The 18,541-nt window shown below is 43.2% G+C and overlaps 1 long non-coding RNA gene across 1 annotated transcript in view; it reads right to left on the bottom strand.

Moving 5' to 3' along the window:
- LOC129643257 (uncharacterized) overlaps positions 1–12,550 on the bottom strand; it is a 33,310-nt gene extending 20,760 nt beyond the window's left edge. Inside the window, exon 1 of the long non-coding RNA XR_008710198.1 lies at positions 12,414–12,550. This is a non-coding gene — a long non-coding RNA (uncharacterized LOC129643257). The remainder of the gene's footprint in view (positions 1–12,413) is intronic.
- Positions 12,551–18,541: the final 5,991 nt, after the last annotated feature.

Genomic DNA, 18,541 nt, shown 5'->3' with positions numbered 1-18,541 from the left:
TGTTTATATATTTTAAATAGTAATCAGTTATCTAGCATACCATTTGCAAATATATTCTCCCATTCAGTAGATTATCTTCTTATTTTGCAGATGGTTTCCTATACTGTGCACAAGCTTTTAAATTTAATTATGTCCCATTTGTTTATTTGTGCTTCTGTTTCTTTTTCCTTAGAGGAATTAATGCAAGCACTACGGAAAACAGTATGAGGCTTCCTCAAAAGAACTAAAAATAGAATTCCTCACCATAAAATCCAGCAATTCCACTCCTGCATATATAGGAACAAATCCAAAATACTAATGTTAAAAAGATATATGGATTCCAATGTTCACTTGTAAATAATGCAGCATTATTTACAAGAGCCAAGATATGGAAGCAATACATATGTCCATCAACCAATGAATGAATAAAGACAGCTTGGTACATACAATGGAATATTACTCAGCTGTAGAAAGAACGAAAATTTGCCATTTGCAACAACGTGCATGGACCTAAAGGATATTATGGTTAGTGAAAAAAGTCAGACAAAGACAAATACTGTATACTTTCACTTCCATGTGGAATCTACAAAATGAGTGAATGTAACAGAATAGAAACAGACTCACAGGTACAGAGAGCAAAGCAGTGGTGCCAGAGGGGAGTGGGCAGCGTGGAGAGGTGGGGCAGGGACAGAGCACTGGGGGCACAGACGACCAAGTGTAAAATCAACATGCTCCAGGATATACACTACATGGAGTGTAGCCAATATTGTATAATAACTTTAAATGGACTATCATCTATAAAAATATTGAACCTACGCTGCACACCTGAAACTAACATAGCCTTGTAAATCAACTATACTTAATAAGAAAAATCCTTAAGGTTGACAAAGTCTAATTTTGTATCTTCACAGATCTTCAAATTCTATTAAGTCCACCCTACCCACAAATAACATCACTTCTGTACCTGCCCCATAATGCTCCTTCCTTAAAAAATCCAACACAATCAACCCAGCTGAAACCCCTTTCCTCCAAAGTCTGCCTGTTTCCAAAAATAAAAGAGAAAGTAGATTTTCAAAAGGAAAGTGATTTAAAATAAAGTAGTATGCTGCCAGGAGAAAATTCCAGATCGTCCTGTCTGGGCAGGGTTTTATTTCCCAGAGCAGAGCCTCAGTGATCAGCAATTAATATGTGGCTGAGTACAAAAAGGGGTCCCTTGATTATTGCCAATCTGCATATCTGGATTCTGGACACATTTAAAATGTCTGACAAAACTTCAGCAGAATCTTACAAATACAGGGTCTTCATGATTAGGTGCTGAAGGAGAATGATCACCACAGGAGAGTGATTTCAAGAAAAATCACTAGAAAGGCAATCTGCTAGGTATGATTCTTCAGGAAAACACCCTAGTCAATATTTTAGAGTTCCGTAGTATCACAAATGGCAACATAGATTTTCTTTCACTCTTTATATGGTAGCAGGATGGGGCTGTTGGAAGGTAAGGAGAAACAATGGTTAGACCTACGATTAGGACAAAGATTGGAGGTAGAAGGTCTGTGGTCTTTCTCATGTGACTGGAAGCAGCCTCAGATAACCTGTCACAAAATAGGAGGTGATCAAGGACAGTACTGAGCTGTCTTCCGCAGATACTGTAAGCTATTAAGTATTATAAGAAGTTTGCAACTACAGAAGCACCCACATAAATAATAGCCGATCATTAATGCTGATACATGGGTTAGAAAAAGAGAAAGTTATCAGACAGTATTAATAGATTTCACTCCGAAACTGACAAAGGGCAAACACTTTGGGAAAATGGATGTGTTTTCCTTCAGCGCTACTGGAAGGCATTCACAGTTGGTGATAAATCTGGGAAAGGAAGCTTCTACCCCAAAGCTGCAATAAACAGTTTCTTCCCAGAAGGGTGAGATCCCCGTGATAAAGATAAGCAGTGGGCCTAGCGCTCCCAGTGCATTAAAATGATACCAAGGATCTGGTGCTTTTAATACAACAAGGTGACTCCTATTTTTCAAAGGGGTTCTGAAAACACCAGGAGAAATAGGCTCAGAGAGTAATTAATTTTATCTTATACTGATTAAAGGAAATATCTGCTCTATGTCATTTGAGGGAACCACAGATGACCCAGGTCAATGCATTAGACATAAGAAAGGAAAAGTAAAAATCAAACACACACACACATACACACACCATGAATTCCTTCTACCTCCTAGCAGCAAGTGGTCTTATTGAATGTAGTAGGCTCTGCTCTTGCCCTCTAATTATGTATTGATTACTACTATACTTGGAATAGAAGTCAAGCATGTCAGGGCAGAAAGGGAAAGGACCAGCCTACGTGTTTTCTGGATGAAGAAACTGAAGCCCAGGAAGTCCCCAAGTTAGAATGTAAGAGGTCGTGGACCAGAGCCCCCATCCTGCATGTGCCAGGTACAGACACAGCCTCTGAAGAAAACAGGCATTGGTCTGAAGGGATCACTTGTCATCTGCCCACCATGAGCTCCTCAGGCCCCCTGAAGTCCTGTGCGCACAGACCACACCAGAGTGTTGGGAAAAGCAAAGGCCGCAACAAGTGGGACAGTTACCACTGTGTATACACTATTGGCAGTAATAATAAGGGAAGAAAGAAAAATGGACACTGCTTCTATAGCCCATAAGGGTGTGGGATAAGCTGATCAGGAAGGATCAATACTGTTTCCTAGGTTGCTACCTCCAAATAAAGCAATTTTATTTATTAGGAGAAAATCTGATTGAAAAAAGAAGCCTTATACAGTGGACAGGTAGCCCTTTCTGGATTGGAATGGAGCTTCTGTTCATCTGCAGGTAATGGCATTCTAGAAATAAAGGTCAATAATTGGTTTATAATTATTATGGAGCTATTGCAAATCATGTTTTTTCTCTAACAATCTATATACGAGCATATGGGGTAATAACTTCAAAAGTCAGTTATTCTTTGTCTTACTGATACTTTCAAGTGTCTTAAAATAAGCATTCTTCTACTTACCTACTGCACTAAATTAGTGAAGGCATCTTAACAAAATGAAAACAGCAATGTGTTCTTGAATGTGATTTTATTAAAAATACACAGACTGCTTTTATGTTGCCCCTCTAGTATGGCACCTTGTTTTTTAGCTTTGCCTATATAGAGTTCAATATGTCTAAATTTCTTTAACTGATATTTTTACCTTGTCCAAAAGAATCCAATAATCTAAAAATAGCTTTACACAGAATACTGTATTCATTATCCTATGATAAACCATAATGGAAAGGAATACTTTAAAAATAACATATATATATATATATATATAACATATATAAAACAATCAGTTTGCCTTGCAAATTTCACAGCAGAAATTAACACAGCATTGTAAGTCAACTGTACTTCAAACAAAAAGAGCTTTAAAATAAATGCAGCATGTGTTGACATTGATCTATGACTGGCTGCCTCCATCCTACACCAGCTAAGACGGTATTTTGCCTCAGAACTATCTGTTGATTAACCTAACCCCCATGCCCAGCCCAGCACAGACTTGTTGGAAATGTGTCATTTTAGAAACAAACTGGATATGGTAGGTATATTACACATCTATTCCTTCCATGGGCCTCCTTCTTTATCAAATATTTATTAAAGTAAGTGCCACTTTACTGCAACAGTGTTAAGGAAATGCCAAGATGCATCGCTCGTCAGCGATTAGCAAAGAAAACCTAGAGGGGAATCAAGTGTTTTCTGAAGCGGTGGAATCGGGGCTTCTTCTGTTGCCTTTGCTTCAGGTAGTGAAACCTGTCAGATGTGTCCCGAACGCGCGAGAACTGGCCATGCTGAGTGCCTGCGAAGTGCTCGTTTTTATCCGAACTTTACCACCAACACTCATGTCGGTGCTCTTTAGATGGACTATGGGTTCATCACCACTGGTTCGTAATCTTCCTATATAATGTTGATCATTAGTTTTATACTTTTGTTAACTGCTTCTGTCTCTGAAAAAGCTAACTGATGACACAGCTCCTTTGCACGTGCGTGCTCAGTCACTTCAGTCTTGTCTGACTTTTTGGGATCTTACAGACTAGAGCCCGCCAGGGTTTTCCAGGCAAGAATACTGGAGCAGGTTGCCATGCCCTCCTGTCCAGGGGATCTTCCTGACCCAGGAATCGAACCCACATCTCCTGCCTTGTGGGCGGATTCTTTACTCATGGAGCCACCTGGGACACTCCTTCAGGAATAGCCAAATGGAATATGAGTTATTCTTTAAAAGTCAAATGGGTCCTTAGACCTCCACTCTGAAACAAGGCAAGAAGCTTCACCACAGCATCACACAGCATAAGCTCACTTAGCAGCTATTCCTGTGGCCGAGCCCAAAGGATTTAAAGCAAGAGGAGACCAGTGTGTGTGAGCAGAGAGCACGTAACCTTGGTCTCCTACACACTGGGGAACAATGACTTTCCTTGTCTGGGCCATTAAAGTGGCATGAATGCTGAAATTCCCAGAGGTCCCCAGAAGACCCCCCCAGACAGCAAGCACCTCATTTAAGACCATGTCCAGTGGATCTCACTGAGCTCACTCTGCTGACAGACATCCTCAAAAGGCTATCGTCCCGTGTGAAGGCCAGACCTGGGTCTGGGGTCACGCTTGATGAGGGTCTGACTCTAAACTATGTGACAGAACCACAGATTCTCTGCTGGGTCAGCTTTCATTGGAGAAGATGCAGTGGGCATGGACGCGGGGGCCCTGAGGCAGGAGCCTGGCTGCAGGCACAGGGCTGGCCTGTGGGCCGAGCTGAGCACCACCCAGGAGCTAACCCGCCAGCTGTGCCCACGCTTACCAACTCCCCAGCCCCAAGGTCTCCCTCCTCTTCTGCAGGCTCTGCTAAGTGGCTGAGTTGGCAGTGCTGACTGCATGTGGCCGTGCTGGAGAGAGAGACTTTCCCTTGGAAGACCAAGTAGGCTCACCTGACTTTGAAGGGTTTGTGTTTGGCTGATGGCCATGAGGGTCCTGGGCAGCCGGCTCTGAAAGTCTGATCACGTGACCCTCGACAGACCACCGTGCAGGATGCATCTGTGTCACGCTAACTGGGGCTTCCACACATGCGACTTCACAAGGGAAGTGCTCAGATGTCGGGGTCTGGGGAAGTCATCCTGGCTTAGAGATGAGCTACTTTGAATTTCACGCTAACTAGGACGGCCTGTTTGTGGCCCATCAGCTCTACATTGTACACCTGCTTTATTTATTAAAGAAATGGTCACACTGACCAAAAGCAAAGAACATCCATGTTAAAAATAAAGATTAAATGCCTCTTTCTGGGACACCAATGCTGAGACTCCTTTGATGATAAGACTCTCTTCCAGGCGCCAAGGCCACACTGACTTGCTGTGTTCATCCTTGCCTTTTTTTTTTTTTTTTTTGAAACCTTGAAGGAATGTATCCTTGACTAGTTTCATGGTCTTTGTTCTGACAAGACATGAAATTGTGCTGAACACCCTGCTACTCCCGGGCAGTTTCTCAGAGTGCTCTGGGAAGTTGACTTCTAAGCTATAGTTCTCAGTTTGGCTCCAATAAAACTCTTTTCTATTCTTGCTTCCCTGATGGCTCAGACAGTAAAGAATCTTCCTCCAATGCAGGAGACCTGGGTTCAAACCCTGGCTTGAGGACATCCCCTGGAGGAGGGCATGGCAACCCACTCCAGTATTCTGGCCTGGAGAATCCCATGGACAGAGGAGCCTGGCAGGATACATATAGTCCATGAGGTCGCAAAGAGCTGGACACGACTGAGTGACTTTCACTTTCACTCTTATTATTGATTGCTTATTAATTATTTTTGTTGACAGACTCTGCCTTTGAACATCCAACACCAGTATTCAGACATACAGCTGGAATAGGAGGTCTGAGCAGCCTTTAATCTGATGGTCAACTGTACTTGAGTGATGAGACTCTAAACTGGGAAGTCTGGACCACAAGGAAAGGGCCAGGGCATCCTGACCATCCTGGCACTATTGATGGCCTGGCTCCATCTCTAGAGAGGGGTTTCAAGTCTAAGTCAGTGAATAGGGCCCTAACCCTCTTACAGACTCCAGTCACCCAGAGTGCCCGATTTCACTGACAGCTTTTCATGTCCAGAAAGGTAAGGTTCCTGACACCACCTGGCAAAGACCTCTTCTCCCTGGCTCTGCACAAGGCTCACTTGGCAAGGCACACCATTTCAGATGTTCTCTGTAAAACAAGCCTCAGATACTTTACTTGGGGGAAGGAAAAAGCTAAGCAGTTAGAAAAATGCATAAACTCTTTCAGAACACAAAAGAATGGCATAGTGTCAAGAATCCTCACAGCCCATGACCCTTCAGACTACCCTGTTTGGGAAAGTTTTCTACTCTTCTCTTTTCATTGTGTCTCTGCTGCTGCTGCTGCTGCTGCTGCTAAGTCGCTTCAGTCGTGTCCAACTCTGTGCGACCCCATAGACAGCAGTGCACCAGGCTCCCCCGTCCCTGGGATTCTCCAGGCAAGAACACTGGAGTTGGGTTGCCATTTCCTTCTCTAATGCATGAAAGGGAAAAGGGAAAGTGAAGTCGCTCAGTTGTGTCTGACTCTTTGTGACCCCATGGACTGCAGCCCACCAGGCTCCTCCATCCATGGGGTTTTCCAGGCAAGAGTACCAGAGTGGGGCCATTGCCTTCTCTGCATTGTGTCTCTAATGGTCACTTAATATGCTCAAGGCTTCCTGATCATAAATGACCGTAAAACACATCTCATCAGAGTGACTGTACTGAGCATTTAATGCTATTTAACACAAATGTACAGAGAAGGCGATGGCACCCCACTCCAGTTCTCTCACCTGGAAAATCCCATGGACAGAGGAGCCTGGTAGGCTGCAGTCCATGGGGTCGGTGAGAGTCAGACACGACTGAGCAAGTTCACTTTCATTTTTCACTTTCGTGCATTGGAGAAGGGAATGGCATCCCACTCCACTGTTCTTGCCTGGAGAATCCCAGGGACGGGGGAGCCTAGTGGGCTGCCGTCTATGGGGTTGCACAGAGTCAGACACGACTGAAGCAATTTAGCAGCAGCAGCAGTAACACAAATGTAATGCAGGAGGCCAAACCATGACATGGATCCAGTTATCACTTGACCTCACTTAGAAATTTATATATTTTTTCTTAAATCTGTCAATGAAGTAGGGAACGTAAAAGTACTTTGAGGGAGGAGGGAGGAGGGTTCATGATGGGGAACACATGTATACCTGGGGCGGTTTCATGTTGATATATGGCAAAACCTACACAATATTGTAAAGTTAAAAAAATAAAATTAAATTAAAAAAAAAAAAAGAATTCTTTGAACATCCCAAAGAACTAAAGAAATTAGTATCAGGATGATTCTTCTAAAATACAAGACACTCATTTGCATCCAGATACAATTATTAAATTATTAATCTCCACTTACAAATAATTTCTCTCCAGAAGAACAAGTCTTTCCCCAATGTTACTTCTGTAGCCATAACTAGAATTAACAGTCTAATATTTTAGTTGTCATAATAAAACCGTTGTAACATTTACTTAACATAAGTAACTGCCAGGCACCTTTCTAAGCCTTTTTACCTGTGCTCATTTATGAAATTCATGGAATATTGAGTCCAGTTAATATTCTTTTGTGCTTCCCTGATAGCTCAGTTGGTAAAGAATCTGCCTGCAATGCAGGAGACCCTAGTTCGATTCCTGGGTCAGGAAGATCCTCTGGAGAAGGGATAGGCTACCCACTCCAGTTTTCTGGCCTGGAGATTTCCACAGACTGTATAGTCCATGGGGTCACAATCAGTCGGACACGGCTGACCGACTTTCACTTCAATATTATTTTGGAAAAATGAGGAAACAGTGTATGATAGTGTTTTATGTCCTTTAAGGCACACGCTACTGGAGGTAGATATGGAAACCAAACTTGACTGTTTTGCAGCCTGGAGGATGCTGTCAGACACATAAAGCACAGCATTGCCATGTATCCTCTCCAAAATGTCCCTGAGGACACAAAAACTTAAGGAAAGTATCTCTATTCTCTGAAACTCATGGTCAATCAAAAAAATAAATAAATAAACTGATTCTCACTTTTATGGAGTGATTTCATAATTCAAGTGCTTTTGATCACTAAGAAATGCAAAAAGGCAACTGTCTCACTCTACTAATTGGAGCAGTCCCAACAAGGAGAACATTTCACAGGGCAGAACTTCAAGTGTTGAGTTCTTCAGAATTGAATATCCTGCAATGGCAAAGACGCCCTTCAAATGGGCATTGATAGAAAATATATTAGTTATTAACACAAAGGAGGCACAGCTAGGTAACACTGCAGCGCTGTTTTTATTGACCTAAAAAATTATCAGCAGTTAAGCATGGCACCCCACTCCAGTACTCTTGCCTAGAGAATCCCATGGATGGAGGAGCCTGGTAGGTAGGCGGCAGTCCATGGGGTCACTAAGAGTCTGACACGACGGGGCAACTTCACTTTCACTTTTCACTTTCATGCATTGGAGAAGGACATGGCAACCCACTCCAGTGTTCTTGCCTGGAGAATCCCAGGGACGGGGGAGCCTGGTGGGCTGCCGTCTGTGGGGTCGGTCGCACAGAGTGAAGCGACTTAGCAGCAGCAGCAGCAAGCATTTAACAAACTAGCAAAATCTTTTAACACATTTCCATCCTGAGGGTTCTACAGCGCCCCCAGTGGTTCTGAACCATCTCACAAGTATGAAACTTGAATGTGCTTCTCTAGCTGCCAGGATAATAGCAGGTTTTTAATTTAAGCCTAGAATATTCCTAGCTATACTGTCTTCCCAGGTGACCATGTCAGGAGACTACACTCAGTGCTGTCACTGTTCTCACCCCAGGGGACAGGGAGCTAAGTGGGTGCAGATGGCCAGTTAGACCTCCTCTGGGCTGAGATGGAAAGTCAGTCAGCAAGAGGCATGTGGGCTCCCATGGGAAGAACGTGTGCTTAGGCTGAGTTCTGACTTAGTTTTTGCTGTGAATTTTGTAAGTTACAAGTCCTCTGGACACAAGGAAAAGTGAGTGGATTTATGAACCTGAAGGTTACTTCAAGTTCAAAAATCATATAATCTATCTCTGCTCATCAGCATGATCTGATAAAAGCTACTTGTTTTCTCCCAGGCTTTTTTTTTTTTTCAATTCAAGAACTCTTATTTTATTTAGAGAAGTTTGACACAGTTACCAAAAAAAAGTCAAAGGGCACTTAAATGTCAATGCTATACTGTGTGCATTTTTTCAAATATTTTTACGTGTGTAGAGAAGCAACTTGACTTTTCCTTTACATGAAAATGGGGATAGAACGCATATTATTTTGAATTTTCAACGGAATCTTTTTATCATGGACACACTTTCATAAAGGCAACAGTGTCCTATACAACAATTTATTTAGGTATTTTAAGATGATGGATGTTTAAGTTCTAATTTTTCACTATGAGAAGGCTAAAATGAATAAGCATCTATTGTTTCTGGATGTATCACATTTCTGGGGTGAAATATCTGATAATTTAGAATTGTGATTGGTAGAGCCAAGGTATCTCCTCCCTGAATTTTTCTAGATATTCAACCAAAATGTAAAGAAATGATTTCTCTATGCATTTGCTAACACGTGACATATCAGTTATAGTGTTACAAATGCATTGGGGAAAAGAATTGATCAATAGTAAGTGTAGGGATCATCTTCCTACATTTATTATTTATGCTTGTTCTTTCTGTAAAATATTTGTATTTGTTGCCCATTTTTAATCAAGTCCTGGGCCACTTACTTATTGACTGCATGTTGCTCTTTCTATGCTGGCATATTTCTAGACACCATGGTGGGGAGACTCTCAGGGTGTCTCCACAATCCCTGACTTCTGGTGTTTGTGTTGTATAGTTCTCTGCCCCTTGAGGTGGGCAGAACCCAGGTCTCATTTCTAACCCATGGAATAATGTAACAGTGATGTGCTGCATATGTCTGTGTGCCCATGATCACCCAATAATGTATAACACCATGGCACCCTGCTTGCCAGGATGTCTCTCTCCTTTCCTGGCTTTGAGCCATGTTGGGAAGCCCCAGGTGGGAAGGAGCCATGGGTGGCCTCTCAAGGAACTGAAAATATAGTCTGGCCAATGGCTAGTGGTAAAATTAAGCTCTCAGTCCTACAATCCCAAGTAACAGAATTCTGCCAGGCGCCTAAGTTGTCTCCGGACTGGGTCCTTCCCAAGCTGAACTTCAGAAGAGACTACAGTACCCGGGCAACGCCTAGATTCAGTCTTGTCAGACCATGTGCAGAGGGCATGTGACCCAGCTAAACTGTGCACAGACCCCAACCCACAGAAACCATAATCCTGTGTGCTGTTCAAGCTGCTGAGTTTGTGGTAGCAATGCTAAACAGCAATAACTAGCTGATAGTGTTGAGAGGAAGACGCCCCTCCAGCTGCCCTTCATGACACAGCTCTCCGGCTCTTAACTGCTCCCTGCGGTGTGCAGAACTGGATAAACGTGTGGGCCTGAGGACTGCATGATGCGATCTTGCTATGAACATCTTCAACTTTGACTTCAGTCTCTCCTAAACTTGGACAAAGAATGAACTCTCACTAAAAGGCATAAAAATGTGGCCCAAATATGTTTTTTTCTGATTTTAAGACTTCAATAAATGACACAAGATCTCTCATTTATGAAACTTTTTCCCTTCTCACAGAGTTTTGGTATTACATACAAAAGTAAGAAAACCCACCATCACTTCACATAACACTTCACAGTTTTATACCCACTCTTTTTTAAAAGGTCGCTTATTCATGTCAATGTATGGCAAAAACCACTACCATATTGTAAAGTAATTAGCCTCCAATTGAAATAAATATATATTTTTAAAAAAGGTTGCTTATTGTCCATCCGCCATAAAACTGAAAGAAAAAACACATTTGCCAGGAGCTATAAACCATACCTCCCAGTTTGGCATGGCTACAGTTTTGGTACTTTTGGGTCAGAAGACCTCTTATTTTCTAAACACCTGGATGCCTTGTTGCATCTACATGTTTTGTTGCCACTAGAGAACAATGGGAAGGTAATTGTGTAATTGCAGTGGTTAAAGAAAGAGACTGATTACTTCCTTTTTGTTCTGTAATCCTCTTATAAAATTCTTTCAAATTAAAAAGCAGAGAGAAAATAGCCATGAAGATCAAAATGACAATTGTAGGTTGACATATCTAAACACGCTCTAATATCATTAAATTATTATGACTAGAAGAGGAAAAAATTACAAACATCCCAGATACCTTACTTTGTATACAAAGAGAAATAATTATGAGGAAGAAACATGGATGAATCGAATAAGCTTGGCAAAGTAATAACCTGGGTATAGGATTTCAAAGCTAATTATTCCGACATGTTCTAGCTTAGATATGTGAATAAATAAATCATGCATCTGTTCAGTTCGGTCACTCAGTCGTGTGGGACTCTTTGCAACCCCATGGACTGCAGCACGCCAGGCCTCCCTGTCCATCACCTACTCTCGGAGTTCACTCAAACTCACCTGAAAAAAATCGTGACTGATACCTTGCACAGGTCATCTCTCCCCTATGAGTCTTTTCACAGAACAGTTTTGACACATTAGTTTGACTCACACACACACAAAACAGAATCAGGTATGGGAGAACAGTGGTTATTCACAGATGAAACTGTGAATGTGCACGGGAGCAGCAGGATAGTCTGATGGCTGTAAGATTCCCAGGCCAAGTCAGGTAAGGTCTGACCCACTGGGCATGTGAGGAAAAGAAGAGCGAGGCCTGAAATAGACATGCATCTTTGTATTTCAGGAACCAGTCTCAGAGCAGCAGTGTACATGCCTTGTCTGGCTCTCAGGACCCACAGAAGAATTTTGGAGGAGTCTACTAAGCCTCAGTATGCATGGGTTTATCTGCACCTTGTCCTCGGCACCCTGCTGCCTGTCCTCGGGCCAGTCCTCACGCACCTTTCTCTCTCGTTCTGTCCCTGTTCCCTCTCCTCCATTCCTTGCGAGGTGGTATGAAGATCCCAGCTCTCACAGGAATCCCCCTCCCACATCTGCATGACCCTCAATATCTCTGACACAGTTTGTATAATCACTCATCAAAGTCAAATCGCTTCAGTTTTCATTTTGTTTTGAAGAGCGTAAGCTTCATGAGGGGCATCACTCATTCAAAGTCTTCTTTGTTCAAGAGGGTAGGTAAACACCAGGCACTTGTCAACTCCAGTGACACTGAACTGAGTGATTCGAGTGGGCGCCTGCCCTAACTCTTCAAGTGAGCGGAAGGATGACCATAATCCTACTGACAGTCTAGACAGCCCGAGTCTCTTCTCTGGCCCCAGGACTTCATTGCTAAGTATGGTAACTGACTAGAAACATACATCCACCTGGGCTTCCCAGGGCTGCTAGTGGTAAAGAACCCACCTGCCAATGCAGGAGATGTAAAAGATGTGGGTTCGATCCCTGGGTCGAGAAGATCCCCTGCAGGAGGACATGGAAACCCACTCTAGCATTCTTGCCTGGAACATCCCAAAGACAGAAGGGTCTGGCATGCTCCTGGGAAGGAGTTCATGGGGTTGCAGATTTAGACATGACTGAAGTGATTGACAGCACATGCATATATTTCCCTCCAATGATAGCAGCTCCTCCCAGATGCTTAAATATATAAATAAACATAATTATAATAAGCATAATAAATAAACATAATTCTACCTAATACTGAGATGATTTTTATCACTTGACTTTCCCTTGATATTATCTCCACAATTTTTTAAAGTATAAGGATTTACATTTTGAAAATGTTATATTGTTTCCATATAAAACAGTGCATATATATTGAGCAGGTAGTCCGCAGATGCCCAGCAACCTCATTTCTAGAGCCATAAACAAAGGAAAACTCTAATGGCTGGTTTTAAGTTGTTCACAATAATCATATTTTGTAAAGAAAGGAGAACAAGAATGAGACAGAACAAGAAAGGCAAGATTGATGCTAGAAAAATTTACATTTCCAGTGTAGGAAGGGAAGTATCTGCTCCATTTTGTTAATTTCTTGTAAAAATGTGACCCTTCTTATGTTGTCAGGGTTCCTCCTCTATTATGTATGAAGTGTCAATCACACCCTGCAAGTCTTAACTATCCACAGCTGTATTACACATCAAAGTACATCACTTTCCTAACCACACACAAAAAGTCTGAAACGGGAGACAGAAGCTATTGACAGCCTTTGAACACAGTCTGTGGTTCATTCTTTGAAAGAAAAGTGAATATTCTTAAGCCCAGGAGAACCCATGTTCGTCAGAACGAGCTGTGTTTAACTTTCTGTATTTCTAAAGATTATCCATCTGCATAAAAGTCAAAGGTCTCTAATGTTGATTTTCTATTTACTGATAGAAAAAGGAAGTGAAAATTCACTCAGAGAGTTCTGGGGTTTTAAAGACCAGAAGCAGGTCAAGGGTGCAGAATTTTATAGGAACAGGAATGGTGAGAGCCCACCCCATATTCTGCATGATATAAACTCCACGTTGACAATTATTCACTTTTAAAAGATTAATAAAGGCATTTCCTATTAACAACAAGAGGAAACATAAGTAAGTTTCTGTGAAGAAAGGCATAGAGAGTCACCAGGCATCTGGAAAAGAACTGCTTAGAATTCACAATTAATTTCAAAGGTTTTTAATTCATTAGAGAACACTTCCTGAATAATTCCAATTTTAATCTAACACTTAGCTCCTTCTTCTACAACACTAACCTTATCAGAGTATACTAAAGAGTAAAAGGAAAAAATGTAAACTAATTTATTCTCACAGTATTTTTATATGAAAGACTACAATAATCCCTTGAAGTCATCCCATAATATAAACACTACAGACAAGGAACTTGAATCTCAGCTTAGTTGTAAAATCATTAAAAAAAAAAAAAAGGATTAAACAGCATAGAATGATGAACTCTGATAATGGAGACACTAAAGATAAAGAAGAAATCTTCTGAAATAATTGCAGTTTCATTATGTAGCATATTATGTAGTTTCAATATGAAATCAGGGTGGGCTAATTAGCCTATGAATACTCTGTGAAGAGGTTATTAGGTTTTGAGGCCTCTAACGGAAAGGAAAGTTGGGATAGATATATAGATAGATAGATGCACAGACAGATCTCTGACACCACTCAGAACTACTATTGAGAATCACTTGAGGGGAGAAGCCTTGAAACTTGCATTTAAAGAAGACCTCAGGTGATCAGTATGCCCACACACTTTGCAAAAGATTATTCAAAAACTCAACATCAAGACCACAATGCCAACATCTTCAATAACAATGGGAACCTGTTTAGTACCCAAAACATACACTGGAGAGATGCTTGATGTCCTCAAAAGCTGCTCTGCTTCCTTTGAGATCCACATGGCTTAAAGTTATCTGGATAATTCCATTATCATCCATTATGATGATAAATCCCAGATAATAGATCCATTACCTTGGATTTGCATTTACAATATCAACATGTTATATGAGATTTCTTGGATCTTACCAAGGTGCAGGGCCTCCAAAAATAAATACAACCCCAAAAATAACTGAATAAAGGTGCTTAGAATCAAGCTAATGTTTTATGCCACTTAAGTCTCAGGTTTTAACAATATCCTAAAAGTAACTCACTGGTGAAAACCTGGGAAGCAATACCAGCTTGATTCTTTCATGCCTCTGTTTCCCTTGATCTCATGGTAGTAACAAGGATAATTTTTAAATCACAAAGCATCATTCAGCACTTCTGGCTTTACAGACAATGTGGGCAAAATCACGTTAAGATTATAAGTATTAAGATGGAAGCATCTCTTTTATTCTACTTATATTTGGAGAGAATGACAACAGTGAAATATCCCTTTTATAGCTTTCCCAAAGCTAAAACTAGTGCAGGATAAAGCAGGAGGATTTCAACCAATAAATTGCAAAATGCATGAGAAGCATTAGTTATTTTTAATACTTGTCCATGCCTGCATGTTTTCTTTTTCATTCATCAAAGAAGTTTTAGCAAGAGACACATGTGGCAAGAGATACACAGAGTGGGTTAAAGTCACAGGGATTCTAAATCAAGTTTATTTGTTGAAGTGTTATTCCTAAGTAGAAGGCTTCCCACATATGCAGAAGGAGGTTTTGTTCAATGGGATGGATGACGTCTCCTCAGCCTGGAACAAAGGTGTCCAAGACTAAAGACAAACCCGCAGCCTCCCTACAGCGCTGAGGGCCCTTTCTTTCCCCCAAACTAGGGCATGGTAGATATGGTTTAAGGAAATTGCAGCTAAATTCAAAAATGTTAAAAAAAAAAAAAGGAAAAGAAAAAATGTGTTTCAAAGAGGTTGATGTGTGGGGGGAGGGGAGAGTATACACTGTACATTATTTCCATAAAGTTGTCACAATTAGTCAGTTTTAACCAGTTCAGTGAAACAATTTTCTCTTATTCTTTTTTTCCATAATGGGGATTTTGATTCTGGTATTTATCCACTTGAGTACTGGGGTCTAAATTCCACCCTACATATAGACAGATTAATTTTGCCAAAGAACATTTAAGGTCATCTTAACACCACTGTAGAAGAGACTTATTTCCTTGCACTTAGGCAAATACCTAAATACGATTATCTGATTTTCATACTCATAGGTTGTTCCCTAAGCCCAGTGGCTGTGCAAGCTGAAGGCACGCTCAAGGGGTTGATTTCTTTCAGGACCAATTATTTCAGGACCAAGAGTTTTCTTCTGTGCCCCAGATGGCAAATCCAAGCCAATTCCCTTGTTTCAAACATTGGCTTTTTCTGGTTTCCAAAGTGGCCTGACCACACAATGGGACTGGTTTGATTCTATCAGTTACCACCACTGGTCCAGAAAGCCAGCTTCCTAGTCCAGTGGCGCAGGGGTCCAGGCAACGCACGGATGCAAATGCTATAGGCTGCAGAGTACCTATCCTTTTAACTCAGATGTCTTCTTCTGATGTGTTAGCTAAACAAATAAAACTAAAAGACAATACAGCTTTGTCATCTACTCTGCAAGAAGTACTGAAGCAACTTAATTCTAGACAGAGAGGAACCTCACCAGATATAAAAGGCTAAAGGGAATGTGCAGTTTAAGTTACATATATGCAACTTCTGGTGGCTTATTTTCACTATGAGCTCAGCAGAAAACTTACCAGGGGCCCATTTAGAATTCAGTAGAGCACAGAGTATTTAATATGCCATTTGCATTTTGACAGCTTAGAAATGTCTACACTGGATTTGCTGTTTCGTCTGCAATGAGTGCTAACTGGACACCAGAGCCTTTGTTTATCTATTTCTTAAAGGAAGCAGAACAATTTTCTTGACATTTTCAAAGCCCTATCGGTATTTGCTTCAGACAGTCAACTGGAGACTGAGGAAGCATTGCCCCCAGGAGGAGCTGTTTGTGCCCGTAGGAACTTCCACTGCATTCCTGGCACTCTGCCCGTCAAGCAGGACTGGCCAGCTGAAAGCCAGAATCAAAACAGTGACCCCTGGCCTCTGTGTTAGTGCAGATTCTGACACCTGAGGGAATTCTACCATCAGTTACTACCTGCTACTGCTCCTTGGAACTTCTTTAATGAGACCTCACTGTCCTACCAATTCAAGTTTATAAAATGTGTCATTTAGGAAGAATGCTTCCCCTTTGCGTACCTTGTTAAGGACTTAAAATCCCCAGAGAAGAATTATATAGGTGCTCCAGAAGCACTAAAGCTATGGGCTGAAGAGTTATAAATTGGCAAAGAAAAAAAAATCCCCTTGACAACTCAATAAAAAATAAATGTGATTTGCTAAGCAAATCATGGATGTAGAAATACTAACTTCCCCTTAGATGGCCTGCCTTTTTAGTGTGTGATGGATCAGGGTTTGTCCCTGGAAGTCTCTTCACAGGATTTCCTGTGTTCCCCAGGAGACAGTGCATATAGACACATCCTTGCAGTTGCCTACCCATGAGGATCCCAGCCAGCAAATGAAAGGTCTTAGCATCTATCCTGGTAATGATAGAGGCAACTCATAGAAGTATGAAGGTCTGGGAAACCTTGTCTGTCTGTCTCTGTCTCTCTTTTTCTCTCCCTCTCTCCCTCCCGTTCTCTTCTTGTAAAGGTTTTTGTGGAAATTTGGCAAGGATCGCTTAAATCTTTGCTGGGAGTGTCCATGAATTTCAGAATCACAGATTTTGAGAAACATCACCTTTCACTCCCAGGCTTCCTATGGTAAGACTCATAGAGCTACTACATATGTACCTCTAAATTTTAGGACCTTTCTGAATAATGCCTGCGAATAGCTGCATTCTCCTTGCTGCACAAACTGGCAAGACACAACTGAGAGGCAAACTTTCTCCAAACAGCCCGTAGATCAGCCCCGATAAAGAGCGCAATCTGTGTTCAGGGAATGAATTATTCCACCTACTTAATAGATGAAAATGAGAGAGGTTTTCAAGCTTTCTTCCCTTTCCTGGGGTCCCTGCAATTGCGGGGCTTTTAAGGAAGTATGCACACATGAGACCCAACCTTCACAATCGCGTTAATAATCCAAAGGAAAAAGAATATCACAGGGGATCCCCGGTCCCTTCAGCCTCCACAATTAACTACAGCCGTTGACCGCGGTACAGAAGGTACAGCATTCTAAAGACCGCAACCGCGGCCGCCTCCAGCCTCTCACGACTCGCAAACAGGTCACGAATCCCGCCCCACACATCAGAACTGCCCGCCCGCCTTCGCCGCCGCGGGAGCACCCCTTGGGCGCGAGCGGCGCGGCCCCCGCATCCCTGGCGACTCCTCGGGGAAGCCCTCCTGCGCTCCGGGGCCCGGGCGCCCCCGGCAGAGGTCCAACCTGGGCCCCCCGGGCGCCCTCTCCGAGGGGACTGCGCCCCAGCCCCAGCCCCCCGGGCACACAGGACCGCGCCAACGCTGGCGTCACAGCCTCCCGCCCGCATCGCTCTCCCACGCAACCGCTGGTGCTTCCACTCGACCCGGCGGCGCAGAGGGGTCGCGGCCCCGGTCCCCGCGGGGGCGACGGGGAGCCGCGCGCACCCCCTGCTGCCTCCATCAGGCAGTAGCGCATTGAGAGCGGCCGCCCGGCCCCTCCACGCGCAATCGCACACACACGCACACACACAGTCGCACCGCGCACGCCAGGGGCCTGGGACCCTGTATTCCACTTCTTGGCTTGTACGGGCGGGACTTGGGACCCCCAGGACACAAGAGGCGCTGTGCTCCCTGCGGCGGCCCCTCCAGGGCGCCCAGGACTTCGCGCCCCGAGCCGGGTGGACCAGGATCCGCCGGAGCAGCCCGGCCCGCGCCCGCGCCGGAGCCCAGCAGCTCGGCCCACCCGCGCGGGGGCGGCATCCGCCCGGCGCACACGTGTGCGGATTATTAAGCAGCCGGGGCAGGGCGGCCGGCGTCTCGGCGCACCAACCCCTGCTAATTGCGGGGGAAGGGCGCGCGGAGCGCGCGGAACCGCGGGGAAGCGAGAGTGCGCTAGGAGGCTGAGCTGCCTGGCGAGGCCCCGCTGCGCTCGGAGCGCGGGGGTGAGGGGCG

Source organism: Bubalus kerabau, chromosome 2 (genome assembly GCF_029407905.1).
Source record: "Bubalus kerabau isolate K-KA32 ecotype Philippines breed swamp buffalo chromosome 2, PCC_UOA_SB_1v2, whole genome shotgun sequence".
Lineage (NCBI taxonomy): Eukaryota > Metazoa > Chordata > Mammalia > Artiodactyla > Bovidae > Bubalus > Bubalus kerabau.
Note: the sequence above shows the minus strand (reverse complement) of the source record. Positions and strands in the feature narration are given on the sequence as shown.